Source organism: Chlorocebus sabaeus, chromosome 1, assembly GCF_047675955.1.
Source record: "Chlorocebus sabaeus isolate Y175 chromosome 1, mChlSab1.0.hap1, whole genome shotgun sequence".
Taxonomy (NCBI): domain Eukaryota; kingdom Metazoa; phylum Chordata; class Mammalia; order Primates; family Cercopithecidae; genus Chlorocebus; species Chlorocebus sabaeus.
The window spans coordinates 87,807,800-87,826,152 of NC_132904.1; the positions used below are offsets into that span (position 1 = coordinate 87,807,800).

At 33.8% G+C, this 18,353-nt stretch overlaps 1 long non-coding RNA gene across 1 annotated transcript in view; it reads left to right on the plus strand.

Moving 5' to 3' along the window:
- LOC140712619 (uncharacterized) overlaps positions 1 to 17,940 on the plus strand; it is a 79,198-nt gene extending 61,258 nt beyond the window's left edge. Inside the window, exon 5 of the long non-coding RNA XR_012094376.1 lies at positions 17,502 to 17,940. This is a non-coding gene — a long non-coding RNA (uncharacterized lncRNA). The remainder of the gene's footprint in view (positions 1 to 17,501) is intronic.
- The last annotated feature ends 413 nt before the right edge of the window (positions 17,941 to 18,353 follow it).

Here is an 18,353-nt window from a genome sequence, read left to right on the forward strand (position 1 = left end):
AATTAAAGGAGAGAAGAAAATTATCAAGCTGTTTATATCTACTCCACTAATGAAATTTAAAAATGAGAAGGAAAGAAACATTTTTGAAGAAATAGAAACTGATTGTATCATCATCATCTCCTTGATGGAAATTATATAAGTTTTCTTGGGTATCAAGGATTGAGATTTAGTTTGAAGTAGTCCAACCCAAATGGGTGAAATATTTGTATCATAGTGTTTAAAATTTCTGGCACATGGTGAAAATGAAAACTAAAACATTTGATTAGATTTTTTTTTTTTTTTTTTTAAACTCTTGAAGCACAGTGCTCCACCTCATTGCCTGAACTCAGCACAGGTGGTTTTTAATGCCCTGAAGCAGATACCATGAAATGCCTCAACCCTGCTCCTGGTATGCCAGGGAAAGCTGAATGAAAAGCAACCCGCCCTGTCCCTTTGATCCTCTCCATACACACAAAAGCACTCTTGCATATGCAGCAGGAAGGTGGTTCACTCTGGGATTAAAAAAAAAAAAATCCAGCCACTAGAAAGCTGATAACATAAAAAAATCTCACCAGAACACTCTTCTCTCTCTCGTTGAGAGACAAAACATCATGTGCCAGGTATAACAGAACTATCTTGCATTTCCCCCTTTCATTTTCTCTTCGTTCCTTGTTTGGTTTATGCCTGAGTAAGTAATAAAGCTTTAAATTCTTTGAAATCATCAGTTCTGGTGTGGTATGTTTTGACATCTAATACCCTTAAATAGGAGGAAATGATATACCTGCCAATTGACCAAGTTGGACCATAACATATTCCTTCCTTGGTATGGTATAGAATGTACAATGAATAGATAAAATGTATTCCCAAAGATAACGTCTGAGATGCAGTAAAAAATAATGAGATGAAATGTGTAGATGAGACTAAAAAAATGTTAGTTACATAAACAATATCAACCAAGAGAGCTCCTATAATTATGTTAATATCAGACAAAGAAATAGTTTACGATAAAAGATAAACATCATGTCATGAAGAAAATTATTTACTAGGAAGCTAGAATAATTTTTATGTATATGCATTTAATAACCTAGTGATAAAATATATGGGATGAATTGATACCACTATAAGAAGACAAAAATAAATCTAAAGTCATAGTGGGTATCATATTTATGTTTTCTCATTATTTATAAAACAGACAAAGGAATTAGTATCTAAGTAGAATAGTTTTTAAAAACAAAACAAAAACTGAACAAGTTGATATATCACATATTTCTCTAACAAACAAAGGATGCACATTATTTTCCAGAATGCATAAAGCATTTTTAAAAATTGATCAAATGTATGGCAATCAATTAAGTTGCAACAAATTTCAATGTTCAAAGTTATACAGTATATATTTACTGACTTGAATAAAGAAATCAACAACTAAAAGACAAACAGGAAAATGAAAGTATTTAGAAATTATTAAATGTCATATAACTCACAGGTCAAAGAAGAGATTAGATTGTAATCTCAGAAATATTTTAAAATGAGCACTCAGTAACAAACTTATGGACTTAAATGTGTATATAAGAAAAAAAGAAACAAAATAAGTTAAGCACCTATATCGTGAAGTCTAACAAAGTACAGCAAAATATTTTTTAAAAAAAGAATCATACTAGAGAGAATAAAAATAGCAAAAAACTGATTTTTTTGTAAAAGCCAATAAAATTGAGGAACTTCTGTGCATATTTCTGAACATGCGTGAGAGAGAGAGACCCTGCAGGAGACAGAACAAATGACCAATATAAAAAGATGAAAAAGTGTTATCTTTACAAATATTATATTAAATAGATAACAAGGGCAAATTAAAAACAATGTTTAAAAGTGATTTAAAAGTTTACACAAAATGAAAAAAATCTTTGAATAAAAATTGAAAAAGTAATTATAAGTTCCCCCATATCTACTGAAGAAAATTAATTGGTAATTTAAAAACTAAGATTGAAAAAAGAAAATGTTTCAGAAAAAATCTTTAGTTCAAGTTATGTTGATAATGATACATTTTTAAGACCCATGTACTTAAGACCCTATACAAATTTGATTTCTTTCTTTTTCTTTATTTTTCAACTTGACAGGTTGATTCTAAAATTGTTATGAAATTGTAAATGGACAAATTACTGACAACACTTGAAGAAAACAAAATAGAATGCTGTGTTACTCTAAGTTTTAAAGTCTTTGTAAATAAACAGGATAGAACTTACATATATAATAGAACTGCATTGCAAATGAAAGGAACTTCCAATCAAGCATACTGAGAAAATGAAATATACATTTGGAAAAAATAATCTTTTCATGTTATAAAACAAAAGCAAAAATTAACTTCAGGAGAATTAAATTCTTAACTATGAAGGCCAAAACAATTAAGATTTCAAATAACAAAAGTGAATACTTAAAAAGTCTTTCCCTACACTCAGGTTTTAAAATTGTAATTGTAATTGTTTCAGGCTTTTTATGTGTGTGTGTGTGTGTGTGTGTGTGTGTGTGTGTGTGTGCGCGCGCGCGCGCATGTGTGTGTGGGGGGCAGTGTGATGTAGTTTTTTTTTTTTTTTTTTAAATAATTTCAACTTTTATTTTAGGTTCAAGGGATACATGTGCAGATTTGTTGTTGAGTACATTGTGTGATGCTGAGGTTTGGTGTATGATTGATCCTGTTATCCAAGTAGCTAGCATAGAACACAATACTTAGTTTTTCAACCCTTGCCTCCTTCCCTCTCTCCTGCGTAGTAGTCCTCAGTGTGCATTGTTGTCATCTTTATGTTCATGAATACCCTATGTTTAGTTCTCATAAGTGAGAACATGAGGTATTTGGTTTTCTCTTCCTGAATTACTTAGGATAATGGCGTTCAGCTGCATCCATGTTGCTATAAAGGACAATGTAACTCTTTTCTATGGTCACATAACATTCTATGGGGTACATGTACCAACATTTCTTTATCCCATTCACCATTGATGAACACTTCATTTGATTCCACATCTTTGCTGTTTAAAATAATGCTGTGATGAAAATTCAACTACATGCATCATTTTGATAGAACAATTTATTTTCTTTTGGAGAGATAATCAGTAATGAGATTGTTGGGTCAAGTGGCAGTTCTAAGTTCTTTGAGAAAGCTCCAAACTTCTTCCACAGTTGCCGAACTAACTTACATTTCCACCAACAGTGTATAAATGTTCCCTTTTCTCCACAGCCTCACCAGAGTATGTTGGGTTTTTTTAAACTTTTTGGTAATAGCCATTCTGACTGGTGTGAGATGGTACCTCATTGTGGTTTTGATGCATTTCTCTTATGATTAATGATGTTGAGCATTTTTTCTTATGTTTGTTGGCTGTTTGCATGCTTTAAGAAGCATCTGTCCATATATTTTGTTCACTTATTACTGGGGTTATTTGCTTTTTGTTTGTTGAATTTCTTAAGTTCCTTATAGATTCTGGATATTAAACCTTTGTCTAATAGAAACCAAACTGACTGTGAGAGTAAGAATATATTGGCCGAGGTAGAAACACACATCAAATCAGCTATTACAAATACAAACAAAATTTATATTTACATGTCATATAAATTAAAATACATCTCAAAAGTAAACATAAAATTAAAAACTACATAATTTAACAGTAGCTTTGAGTTAGCATAAAAATAATCTGCAAATTTGAAGACAGGTGGACAGAGATTAAACAATCTGAGAAACAGAGAAAAAATAAAGAAAAGTGAATGGAACCTGTGAGAAATCTTGACACCATTAATTGCACCTAGATACATATAATGGGAACACCAGAAGGAGCAAAGAGAAAAAAGGAAGATGAAAAAAACTTTTAAATAAACAATGAGAGGAAACTTCTCAAAATTGATGATGTAAACTAATGTTCACATAAAAGAAGCTCAAGGGACATCAAGCAGGAGAAACATAAAATAATCCACAACCAAACACATTACAAACAAATTATTGAAACCCAAAGGCAAAGAGAAAATGTTCCAAGTAGGAAGAGAAAAATGACTTCTCACAGACAACAGAAGCTTAGTAAGATAATACACTAATTTCTCGCTTGAAACACTGGAGGCCAGAAGGAAGAAAATTGACATATTCAAAGTGATAAAAGTAAATGAACAAAAAACCCATAACAACAACAAAAAACTGCCACCCAACAATGTTACATCCAGAAAAAAAAAATGTTTCAAATGCTCTGGTGAAATATAAGTATTCCAAGATAAATACAAACCGAGATAAAAAGCTTGTAGCAGACCTACATTAAAATGCAAGTTTTTTAGTACTAAAGCATGTTATTCAGTCTGTACTTTGCTTACTACATCTAGTAAACTATGCCTCAGGAATGCTAGAGAAATGAAGATAATTATTGACATTTTAAGTTAAGATCTCAGGAGTAGAAAAGCTTTTCACCAGCGGATATTCCCTTATTTTCCAGTAACTGCAGGAATTTCTCTAAACTGAAAGGAAATAATACAAGAGAGATTCTTAAGGTATCTAGAAAGAAGAAACACAGTAAGCAAAGATACAGAGAGTCTCTGACTTACAATGGTTTGCTTTACCATTTTTCAACTCTACAATGATGTGAAATAAATTCAGTAGAAACTGTACTTCAGTACAGTACTCAATAAATTACATGAGATAGTCTATATTACAAAACAGTGTTTATGTTAGATGATTTTTCCTACCTGTAGGCTAATGTAAACACTTTAAGTACATTTAAGATAAGCTTAGCTAAGCCATGATGTTTGGTAGATAAGGTGTATTAAATGCATTTTGCCTTATGATATTTTCAATTTATGATAAGTTTTTCAGGAGGTAACTCCATTATAAGTTGAGAAGCAACCATATAGGCAAATACAATAGAATTTTTCTCACCTCTTAAATTTCCTAAATTATGTTTGATATGTGAAGCAAAAATTATAACATTATCTGATATAGTTCCAAATGTAGGAAGAGAAATTAACACAAACTATAAACGAGTGAAAGTAAAGAAATAAAATCGGGATAATATTTATATTTCTCATTTTAGCTGGTAATATGCTAGTACAAATAGAAATGAAAAACTTATACTACAATAAGTAATGTATCTGTAATCTACCACCAACAGCAAACAAACACAAACATCTATACAAAAAGATACATTCAAAAATTACAGAGATACATAAGAGTGACATTCTAAAAATATTAACATATCCCAGTGTAAGGCAGGACAAAGAAAACATAGAAAGTAAAAACAGAGACAGTATATAGAAAACAGAACAAAAATGGTCAACTTAACCCCTAACATATCAGTAAGTATATTAAATGTAATTGACTTAAATACATCAATGAAAAGACAGAGATTGACAGAGTGAGTGAAATATGATCCAAGTATATGCTGTCTATAAGAAACACTCCCAAAAAATGCTATAGGCAAAGTAAAAATAAAAGTACGGAAAAACATAAAGCATACAGATATCAACCATAAGAAGGAATATGTACCTATATTAATTTAAACCAAAGTAAATGGCAAAGAAAATTACCAGTGAAAGAGGACATTATATAATTACAAATGGGTCACTTCACAAAGATATACGCCTGTGTATGTACCAAACAACAGAGCTGAAAATATGTGAATCAAAAAGTGATAGAATTTAAATAATAAAAAGACAAATCCAAAATTATAGTTGGAGATGTCTATGTCCTTCTTTAAACTATTGTTAGAGCAGTCACATGTATTAGCAGAGATATAACAGAAAAACTAAAAAAAGTCACCAATATGATCTTATAATGATTCATAGACTATTCGAACCCACAACAGAAGAATATACATTTTATTCAAGTGCCTACAAAATATTAACCAGGATGGATTATATGCTAATTAGTGTAGCCTAAAAAAAGTAAATGAATTAAGAGAACACAGACTATTTTCTTTGACTACAATAGAAGCAAAATAGAAATCACTAATAAAAAGTTAAAAAAAAATCTTCAAATACTTGCAAATCAAATATATACATTTTTAAATAATGCATAACTTAGTGAAGAAATCTCAAAAGAAATAATAAAATGAATTAAGTTTAAATTAATTTACTAATTTAATGAATAGTAGGGGAGAAAAGAGGGAGGAAGTGAGGGAGGGAGGGAAGAAGGATATCTGTTCCTATTTACAGTTGACATGGTTACTTACATAGGGTTTTCCAAGGAATCCACAACAAAATCAAGAACCAAAATGGAAATTCAACAAAGGTACAAGAAATAAGATAAATATAAATAATAAATTCAAATATATTTGTGTGTGTGTGTGTGTGTATGTCTCATTTTAGCTAGTAATATGACAGTATCAGTAGAAAAAAAAACCTTACATAATATGTATCATTACTGACAACAGCAATCACACACACGCACTATATATATAGAGAGAGAGACTTATATGTGTGTATGTGTGTATATATATATATACACACACAGTAAACACATGGACACAATAATTTAAAATGCAATACTATTTATGATAACTAAAAATAATTGAAATCTTGAGTGTAAATCTCACAAATCGTGTTTAGAACTTGTATGTCGAAAATGGAAAAACGTTGGTTAAAAAAAGAAAGAAATCGTAAATAAATAAGGATAGATGCAAGGCCGGGCGCGGTGGCTCAAGCCTGTAATCCCAGCACTTTGGGAGGCCGAGACGGGCGGATCACGAGGTCAGGAGATCGAGACCATCCTGGCTAACACGGTGAAACCCCGTCTCTACTAAAAAATACAAAAAACTAGCTGGGCGCGGTGGCGGGCGCCTGTAGTCCCAGCTACTCTGGAGGCTGAGGCAGGAGAATGACGTGAACCCGGGAGGCGGAGCTTGCAGTGAGCTGAGATCCGGCCACTGCACTCCAGCCTGGGCACAGAGCAAGACTCCGTCTCAAAAAAAAAAAAAAAAAAAAAAAAAAAAAAAGAAAACATCAATTCCTCCCAAATATGTATTCCAATGTAATGTAATTCATACAAAAATTTCTGCAAGGTATTTTGTTTACCGATAGACAACATTATCATAAACTTTATATAAAAAGGCAAAGGATATAGAGTATCTAAACCCATTTTGAAGAAGAATAAAGTGGAGGAATAAGTCTACCTGATTTTAAGATGTATCCTGTACCAGTGGTAATCTAATATTTGTGGTATTAATGAATAAATTGACATGATCTACAGATCAGTGGAGTAAAATACAGAACCTTCCTTTAAAGACTCATAAATATTGCCTAATTAACTTTTGAAAAAGATGAAAAACAATTCAACGAAAGAACATAATCTTTTAAACAAATGGTGCTGGTGTAATTGTATATCCATATGCCAAAAAAAAGCTTTCTAAGTTCACACCTTATGTAAAAATTAACCTGAAATGGATCATGGATTTTAGCTTAAAGTAAAAACCAAAATGCTTTTTGAAAGATGATAGACATCCTTGGAATGGCAAAGAGACCTTAGCCCTAGCACAAAAAGCACAAGAGAAAATTTGGTAAACTGTATTTCAGTTTAAGAACTGAACATTTACTTTGTGCAAAACCCTATTTAAAAAAATAGAATGAGAACAAACTATTTAACTGCTTTCAAAATATCTATGTGATAAGGGAATAGAATCCAAAATATATAATCCACACACAAAATCAATTGTAAAAGAAAAAAAAATCCATGTATTAAATGGACAGAAGATATGAATAGACACTTTACAGAAGAGACTAGATGACAAATAATCCTCTGAAAAGATATTCAGCATCATTAGACATTAAGAAAGTGCTGAATAAAACCATAAGATGTTACTAAATATCTATCCTCATGACTTAAATGAAAAATATCAACAACATGAAATGTTAGTGAAGATGTAGAGGAATTACATCATGCATACATTAGACATAGTAATGTAAAATAATAAAGACACTCTGGAAAATGGTTTGGCAGTTTCTGGAAAAAAGCAAACACCCTTCTGACCTAGTAATTGATTATTGGGGTAAATTCTATGATATTAATTATATTTAATTATTAATTATATTAATTATATTAAATTATATCTCAATAAAGATGCTTAACAAAGGAAGGAAAAATTGACAATATTTAAATTAACCTTATTATAAAACTCTAGGTGGTAAAAATACAAGTTAAAGAGTGGGATGTGATATTTTTAACATAGATAAGTAACAAAGGACTACTGTGCATAATATGTCAAACATACTAAGAATAGGTAAGAAAAAAGCAGCACAAAATAAAAACAGGCAACATGCATTTGACAAAACAAAAAATTATAATGGGATAAACAAAGTTACTTAACTTTAATAATAATGGAATTGCAAATCAAAACTAATTGAAATAAATTTTATTGTTAACATAATCTCAAAAATTTAAGTCTTACCAAAATGCCTTTGAGTAAAGCCATGGAGGTTCTTACACATTATTGATGGGCACGTAAAGTCATCTGTTTCAGTTTTTGCAGTGAGGCAATAATATCAAAATATTTAAGAGAATAGCTGTTTCCTATACATAATAACCATTTCTACATCCATATATCAAAATTTTATATGAGGATTAAATGAGTAGATATTTGTAAAGCACATAAAACCGCATCTGATGTTCATTAAGCGTGTAACAAACATTAGCTCTTACTATTTATCCTTAAATGTGGTTGCTGTTGTGCCTGTTAAGAATCTCAGAATGTATAGCATTGTCTTCCATCCCTGGATTCTGAAAATCTTTTTAAATATTGAAGCATAAAAACATATATTTTAATGGCAGCACTCACGTTAGAGGATGTGGTTTATGTCTTGTGCAAGTAGGCCTACTAGTAATGAAGTCCAGAAAGAAGACAAGCTGTTTTCCAAGTTATGACACTGTCAAACTTGGGTAATCATCTCTCTGCACAGTGGCCCCAGTCTTTTTAGCAGCAGAGACAGGTTCTGTGGAAGACACTGTTTCCATGGATGAGGGTGGGGCAGATGGATGGTTAGGGGATGATTCAAGCACATTACATTTATCATTAGATTCTCATAAGGAGCACACAACCTAGATCCCTCACATGTGCAGTTCACAACAGGATTTGCACTCCTATGAGTGTTTGATGCCACTGATCTGACAGGAGGCAGAGGTCACGGGGTAATGTTCTTTCTCCAGCAGCTCACCTCCTACTGTGCAGCCCAGGTCCTAAAAGACCATGGACTGGTACTGGTCCATGGTCTAGGGGTTGGGGGCCCTTGCTCTATAAGACAGTCAACAAGCAGCAGCAAAGGGAAATGCAACTTCTGCACAGTTCACTTGAAAGAGGGAAGTGGAGGAAGCTAAGCCAAAACTTCTATGTTATTTTTCCCAAATTTATTACCACTTTGAGTCAGACCCAAATAACTCAATACAGTCTAAGAGAGGCCAGGAGCAGGCTGAGGTTCCTGTGAAACCAGAGCTTCTTCCTCTAAAAGTAATTGCTTTATTTTTTGTTTGGTGCTCTGTTGGTGTTGCTGAATATAGGCATTTACCAGGTTTTCTGCTTTATGATGAAATACTAGAAACTTCTAATAGCCCTTTTTGTTTTTAACTAAAGGGCAAAGGAATAAAAAGTCTGATTCTGTTGGTGCAGGACTCCTGGGGTTGACAAATGCTAACTTAAACACACTCTAATCACAACATATCCATGGCCTGAACTTAGTGGGAATACTTAGAGCAGAGCAGATACTCAATCTATCAACAGTGATTGACAGGTTCTACTTTGGATTTTCACAATATCCGAAACTTTCTGTATTAGCTTGCTGTGTTAGCACGTGCTATGTTAGACAGTAAGCACGGCGACTTCTCAGCACATTTCTTTTTGATTCAATAAGTGATTATTGGATAAATGATAGCAATCTAAACCTGAAAGTTTTAAAGAGAGTAATATAAGATGAAAAATAGGATAGGACAAAATTATGTCTACCAACACTTCTAGTTCCGATTTTTTAGAATGCATATGTTTGACTGCTGTGGTTCATCAATTTCCCTATTTCATTGTCTCTTATACATATGAATGATTTACTGACAGGAATGAAAAATGGAATGATTCTGCACAGCAGCTCATAAGCGCCTAAGTAAAACTGCGACATCATTAGTAATTATAGTCAGTATCTCTTCACTTTCCTTTAGGTGCCCCATCCCTCAGACCTCGAATTTCAAGTATTCCGAGATAGTCTCCATTTCCTGAAAAAGGTTAATGCCCTACTCCAAAGTTGTCTGTTGCTTAAACTATCATCTTTGTGCCCTGCTCTCTGATAGGATGCCTCACCAACAGCGTGATTATGTGGTAGTTTAAAATAACAGACTTTAAATAAATGCTCTATCCAGTCCAGCTAATACTTGCCCTTTAAACAGTGTCTTCAAGGTGTTAGGCCAGAGAAAACTGGAATTTAAAAATACAAGCTGGAAGAAATAGGAGATAATTGGGTCAAGGGGCTTTCCTGATAGTTCTCATATCACATCCTGTCAGCAACTTCTTTATCTAAAATAACAGTTGGATCTGAAGAGCCTAAGTCCTTTGTGAAAACAATCTTAGGCAGGTAACAGACAAATGAAAAAAAAATTGATTCATAAATCACCTATTACTAATTCGCCTGTTAATAATTCTAACCGTTTAATAAAAAGTGAAAATGAGTTCAAAATATATACAAAATTCAACTTAATAATATCTTATCCAGAAGAATGTCACATATATTCATTTGTATCAAGCTAAAAGCTTACCTGCTTATTCTTAAGACAACACACTATAAATAGCAGACGAATGTGATTAGGGCAGAAAATCCTAAACAAATGAGATCAATAGTTATATATTTTAAGCTGCACTTCTTGCTTTAGACAAGTTTTTCTTGTCCTAATTAGTAAGATTAAGGAAAATCAGTTTATCACATGACTCAGTACAGCTTGAGTGGGTTAATACTTTTAGAATGAACAATTCAACTTGTGAAAAAGATGAAGCTTTGAATATCAACTGGTAACCAACATTTTGGTGAACCATAGTCAGCCTAAATTTTCACAACCCATTTTGGTTGCCTCATTTTGCTAGATATTTCGTTTAGAGAAGAATGTAATACAACCTCCATCCTTACGAAACTCACTTGCTAACAAGAAACTTTCTTCTAAAACCGCTGTGGCTCTCCCATCACTGAGGCCACAGCTGCTCAAAGCCTCTTTATAGTTCTTTTCAATTATTTAAGCGTCGTTATGAAAAGTTATCTAAGTGTTATGGGGACTGACTATCTTCAGGCAAGACTGTGTCATCCAGTTAGGGAAAAATCTAACCTGGAGAAGGACAGTACAGGGTATTTACCTGTTGTGTAACTGAAGGCATTAGCCTTAAAGTAGAGAGATTCTCACTGAAAGTAGTAAGAAATTGACTCCAAGTTGTAGTCTTAGGTTTTCCTTGCAGACTGAAGAGGAAACTATAGAATTACTGGACAGAAGAGTAGAAAGTAATGTGTCAATTACTGAGTATGAGGTGGGAGAGAGGATGTTTGGTGTGCATTTCTTATAAGCCAAAGCTTATGACAAGAATAGCAAACGCCCACATGTCTAGGCTATTTTTAACCAACTACAAATAACATGCCAAGGATATAATGTCTTTTTTAAAAAGAATGTTCTACTCCCTCCCAGATGGTTTTATAGAAATATAGATGTTATGCAATTATCACCATGGTAACCCCGTATCTTGCATCAAGAAATCAACATGTCACTTATTCCTAACATTCGCTTGTTTTTTTTGAGAACAGAATTTTGTTCAATGTATCTCTCTTTTGTAGGACTACCAGAACTTTGATTCCTGTTTATATTACACACACACACACACACACACACACACACACACACACACACACACACACACCATTAAACTCAAGGCCACAGTGAGGGTTTCAAAAGAGGATACCATATAAACATACTTCATTATCAAATAAAGGAATTGTCTATTCTGGAATCTCACTCAAATTTACAAAGAGCAGTCAAGAGCTGATTTTCAGAACTGGTAAATCAATGTACAATTGTAATGTTCAACAAATATGAGTTTCAGGAACGTGATTGCTGATATATTAAGGAAATACTATTACAAGTTCATTGTAGAAAGCAAATGTGGCGCTATTTACAAGATTAGCTGCTAGAAGCTGCACATGAAAACATCTGTTTATGTTCATGGGGATTTCTTGTTAGCTGATTCCAGTGCTCATGTGATGTGCTTAGAGAAAACTGTATTCCTTGGATTGTGTCTTCTGTAGATGCAACAGTTGTAACTTATCTTTTCTATGATTATACAGAGAATGTAAGTATTCAGGTAGGATTATTCAGTCTGGATCTGATAACTATTTCAAGCTTGCCTCTCTCCATGAGTTTGTCTACTGTTCACCCATTAGCCCATACTCATTCTTGCCCTTCTCTCACCATTCAGCTGGTATATTAGTTAACTAATATTGCATAACAATTATCCTAAAACATAGTAGCTTGAATTAACTAACACTTATTATCTCACATTTTCTCTGAGTCAGGAATCTGGGCATGGCTTGGTTGATGTCTCTGACTCAGGAAATTTCAGAAGGCTGTGTGCTGTCATCAATGGCTACAGTCATCTCATGGCTCAGATGGGGGAAGTATTCACTTCCAAACTCTAGTCTTCAGGCCTTCACTGGATGTTGGACAGAGACTCCAGTAATTTGCCATGTGGAGTTTTTTATATGGCTACTGATAACGTAGTGGTTTGGTTCCATAGAATCAGAGGAGTAAGAGACACAGAAGATAGAATAGAGAAAATGATATAAGAAGTGGCATTGTAACATTTTTGCCATGTTATATTTGTTAAAAATAAGGCACTAAGTCCAGCTTACACTCAAGGGGAGAGGGTTACACAGGCTGTGGACACTAGGAGGCAGAAATAATTGAAAGCCATTTTAGAGGCTGCCTACCACAGATGGATTCTGAGATTGCAAATATAAATGGACATTCCATTTTAAATTCATCTCCCACAAAAGAAGTTAAGAGCGAGAATTTAGTAAGGAAATTACATAATATATTCTGATGCTTAAACATAAATGATTTAGAAGTTATCCGATGTTCATTTTAATCTTGCTATCGCTATCCTCAGTACAATCAGTGAAGTTAACTAAGATTTTGTGCTTGCATATGGTGATTCTCATGCACAGAGAAAATTAATTATATCTCAGAGTCTGTTGTGTGGGTAATAGAAGGATTTAGAGTCAGAATTGTCTTAGATTCTAAAAATACTTAATCTCCCTGTATAAAGTAAAATTTCTTTATCTGAAAGTGTGAGCTGCTACATAAAAGATGCATATAAAGTAGAAAGGGAGGAAGCAGAAATATGCCTACTTAGTCAAATGAATTCAATCAACATAGTTAATCAATAGGGCTATTGACGCCACAGATTAATCGTTTTTATAATCCTTTCCCTAAAGCTTGTAAATTTCTCTTTTGGTCTCCATTCTAGCTTTCCCAAGGGATCATAGCCTAAATGGCCTTTAGGCTTTACTTCCATGGCAAATATTAATTGGAGCCCTCAGGGAATATATAAGACAGACTGAATTCTTTTCTTAAAAGCTCATACTTAATCTGCAACTCTCCTCTACTCTACTGTGTGAGAGAAATATATTAGCCAGAGATGTACTGCCTCTTTTCCAGAAACATAAAAAAGTCTAGAAGGTTTTATATAGTCCAAATATCTAGGACATCTCCTCTGGCCTGAGTCTGTCCTGGTGACCTTTATATATTCATTTTTTAAGCTGCATTATGCCCTGAAAAGAAACAGTATCCTTGAAAATCTGAATCTGCATGTTGGAGACTTTTATTAGGACAGAAGTACCAGGGAACAAGATTCAGCCTCTGTAGGTGTACCACTGAGTCATTTCCTGCTAATCAGCTCACTGTTCTAAGAATTAACAGGTTTCATTCTAAAAGATACTGCCAATATGGGCCACTTATTCCTCATTTTCCAAATCCTAGATCCAATGTTCACTTCCTTGATTCTACCCCACGTGTTGTTCCTCCACTAAAACAATTCTGCTGTTTTCCACATAAATACGTTTTTACTCTGGAACAAAATCAATGTCAACTCTTTAAAGTATTACATTTCTCTTGAGTCCAGGAGTTTAAGACCAGCCTGGGAAATATGGCAAAATCCCATCTCTACAAAAAAATACAAAAATTAGCTGGGCATGGTGGTGTTCATCTGAAATCCCAGCTACTCTGGAGGCTGAGGTAGAATAATTTCTTGAGCCCTGGAGGTCGTGGCTGCAGTGAGTTGTGATCTCATCACTGTACTCCAGCCTGGGCAACAGAACAAGATCTTGTCTCAAAAAAACAAAACCAAAAATAATATTGCTTTTTTCAAAACATCAGTAGTTGCAGTCAGAAAGGGAAGGGAGTCAAAACTGACCATTATTTTCAGTCATTTTTATAGTCTTATTTTAATAGCAATATAAACAAAATATAAAGGATTATTTTAATAAATTTTGCTATCATATGTACTAAAGTATCCCATCCTATCATAGTGACTGGACACTTCCATCAAGTGTCACATTTTTCAGGAAGGTATGCAAGATTTCAGGTTATTCTCCACCTAAGACAGTCAGATCAATATCTGCTGGGCAACAGGAATCCTGGCTTTTCCTTGAATACAGTGTACGTAGCAGTCCCTGTTGAACCTCTTCTAAGGTAAGTGGCCTATAACCCCGCAAGTCTGGCTGACTCCCAAACAGGATAAAACACTAAATTTTGAGAAAGAAAGAAATAGCAGGGAGACTTAGAAGGAAATGTAAGGGGGACTCTAGAGCTGTTGGCACTTGCGCAAAATTGGAGGCAGCTCAGGTATTTGCTTTTTGATACTATAGTTAAAATGAATCCATAAATATGCCTTATAGAGTAATTCTGTCAGAAATGTACGTGGCTATTAGTTAACCTCACAAGTACTCTTTCATGGCCCAGCTAAAAAATTCAATTATATTTGTCACTATAGCACTGGCCTATTACAATACAGTTTATAAAATAAGAAATTTGTTAATTCTAACCTAGGCAGAGTTATTCTCGCCTTCCAATATTGTTTTGCACCACTTGTCATAATGCATTACAAGCATTGCTAAACCCTATTTTTCTTTTTTATTACTATGCATTCTATAGAGCTGCAAAGGTAGCAAACATGCTTTGAGCATCATAGAAACCCCGGTTCCTAATTCAGAGTAGCTGTTCAATAAATATTTCTTAATATATGATCAGAGGGAAGAACAATGTGAAGTGTAAAGGCTATGGGGGATGTACCATGTTTGCCTGGTACCATGAGATTATAGAAACCCTAGGAAAGCATCAAAATAATAAAACCCTATTAAGCTCTCAAAATAAGTATAACATTTGAAAAATATAAGCTCTAATAGAGAACTATGAATTGAAATCAGTGTTGATGTCTCAGGCTTTACTATAACTCTAGGAATAGTTTTGAAATTATTGTATTTATATATTCTATCTTAAAAGTAGTTAAAGGAATAAGATACACTTGTTTGAAATTGTGGTCTAAATTACATAAGATACTTTAATTAGTCAATTAGCAATCATTGTTCAAATGCTTAGAAAGCTGTTTTTTAAATTTCATATATTTAATAATTGATCATTATACTGAAAAAATTGTATCACTACTTTACTTTGCGGCTATATCTGTGTTTATGTTGCCTATTTCTACCGAGAAAACAGTAAAGCTTGAACGGGACATGAAATAAGAAGTCAGTAGTGGAAAAGGACTCAAAAGCTATACTCATGTTATAATAATTCTGCTCTTGTACTTTCTGACTGGCTTGAGAAATTATTAGTAAAAAGGTTAGCCCCACATGAGATGAAGAAGCCCTGCCCAGAAGTTTGAAGGATTAGAAAATATGTTGCATATTCTCTCAGTGCAATGTCTTATTTGTTATAGTAATACCTCTTCTAGACCAAATTGATAATATTGTCATTAGCAGCATGACAAAGATAATAGCTGTTATTCCCTGAAGACCTACTAGGTTCCAGGAATACCTCTGCAAGATGAGTTTATTCCCTGTCTCTACTAAAAAATACAAAAAAAAAAAAAAAAAAAACTAGCCAGGAGAGGTGGCGGGCGCCTGTAGTCCCAGCTACTCCGGAGGCTGAGGCAGGAGAATGGCGTGAACCCGGGAGGCGGAGCTTGCAGTGAGCCCAGATCCGGCCACTGCACTCCAGCCTGGGCGACAGAGCGAGACTCTGTCTCAAAAAAAAAAAAAAAAAAAAAAAAAAAAAAAAGGTGAGTTTATTATTTACATTATTTTGTGTGCTAAGCAAACTAACATTAAGCAGTTTATGTCATGTTCCCAAAGTCACGAAGGTAATAAGTGGCAAAGTGAGGATGTGACAATAGCTTTTTCTGCCTCCAAAGTCAATGCTCTCAATTGTCTCATTGCTTAACCTATGAACACCACAAGGATGATATAACATTCCCAGGTACCTCAAAGTTTGTTTCTCTCATTTGCACATACTTAAGAATCTCTGTGGGTTTTGCTTCATATTTATTTATGTAAAGTTAATCGCTGAAAAATGCTTAGCTCACTTAACTGGAGTATACTCTAAGATTAAACTCCACATTTGCAAAACTGAAACTAGCTTTAAGAAACCCTATTCTTCAGCTGTACCATATTACTACTCATTCTGCAAAATGAATATGCTTTGATTTTGTCTTAGCCCATCTAGTTTCTCCTACCGGAATCCCTTATCTACTTTGTAGACATGTCCATTTATTTTATTTTTTAAGGCTCAGGGCAAGCATCTCCTACTCTATAGAGTTTTATAACAACTCCTTACACTACTCCAAGTTGTGTTGCCTTCCTTTGCATCCCAGTCCACCTCATACACACCTCAACTGTACTATATTATCTTATGCTTTATAATGATTTTTTACCTGTTGCTTTTTCCCTTTGCCAAACTACACTGTAATCTCTTGAGGAGATAATTTCATCTCTCCTAGATCTTTACGATGCTCAGCATAGTGTTTGACATATAATATATTCTCCATAACTATTACTGAATAAATCATCACGATTAATAAACATAATCTCATATTTTCAATTTCCTTCTGCTTTTAAAAATGGTTTCTCTTCAGTTAATAAAACTATGTACACTACATTTCAACATCCTATGCCATTCTCTAATATATCACATAATGTTGTGACATTATCTAACACCTGACTTGAATAATTTCTAAGGTCTCCAGTCCTCTCATGGAAATCTACACTTTTATATTTAAGATTCAGGGAAGCACAAGTTTTTATTAAAAGAAGCCCCCTTAAAATAAGTACCATCTATTTTCTTTTAATAACCAGTCACCAAGGAAAGTTATCATACCAGCTTTAGCTTTTCAAAAGCTTCCTGATAGTATTGATTCAAGCATGGCCAGATGGTTTCTTACAAACTCCAGGTGGACTGATATTAGTTTATTTTTAATCATTCCTATTCTAAATATGCTTTTTTCTTCCACAGAACAAAGAATTGAATCAATGCCAGACTGTCTGGAGCCAGTAGAACTGAGGAAAATGATGACTACCAGGGAATAGATTTTAATATGTGTAATATGGTTTAGTTGACCACAATTATTAACAATCAATATATCATAGAAACAATATATTGTTGTCCCCTAATAATCAGGCCTGGGTCTACAGAGTTGTATTGAGAACAGGATTAGTGTGGCCGATGATATATGAAGAATTATCTTTGTCACACAGCCTGGAAGATTATTAAATGTCTACTTGGTCAAGCACTTAAAGCATGCATTCTTTAGCTACCCTTTTCTTTATCTCTTAACTTCTTTTGTAGAATTCAGAAGATGTTCTGATCTCTGCGAATATAAAACTTACAAGTTGCAAAATTTAAACCTCCAAATTGATGATAATCTTTTGGTGGATGTAGGCATAGAAATAAAAACAATTATGTGTGAACAAAGGCTTATTTGTCTATAGGTAGATTTTGCTAGCTCAGTACTAGTTTCCTGGAAGGTTTCAGTGAGGAGTTGGTATTTGAACAAAGAAGGTGATTACACAACGTGATTCCTTTCTAATTTCTAAGACTACAGTGTTCTATAATTGCTGAGTCAATGAATGAGATAACCCAGCACATTATAGCATCAGAGGAAAGAACTTTTCATTATGGGGGTCAGGAAAGAAAGATATTCCAGGAAAAGGATTATCTCCTGTATATCCTGCAGGAGGAGTTGGAGCCAACCAGACAGGCATGGTAGAAAATAGCACTTCAAGCAAAATGGTGGCTCTTATGATAAAGAAAAGCGGGGCCTCTGGGCAGCAGCCAGACTTTAGACTTGTCTGACACACGTCAGAC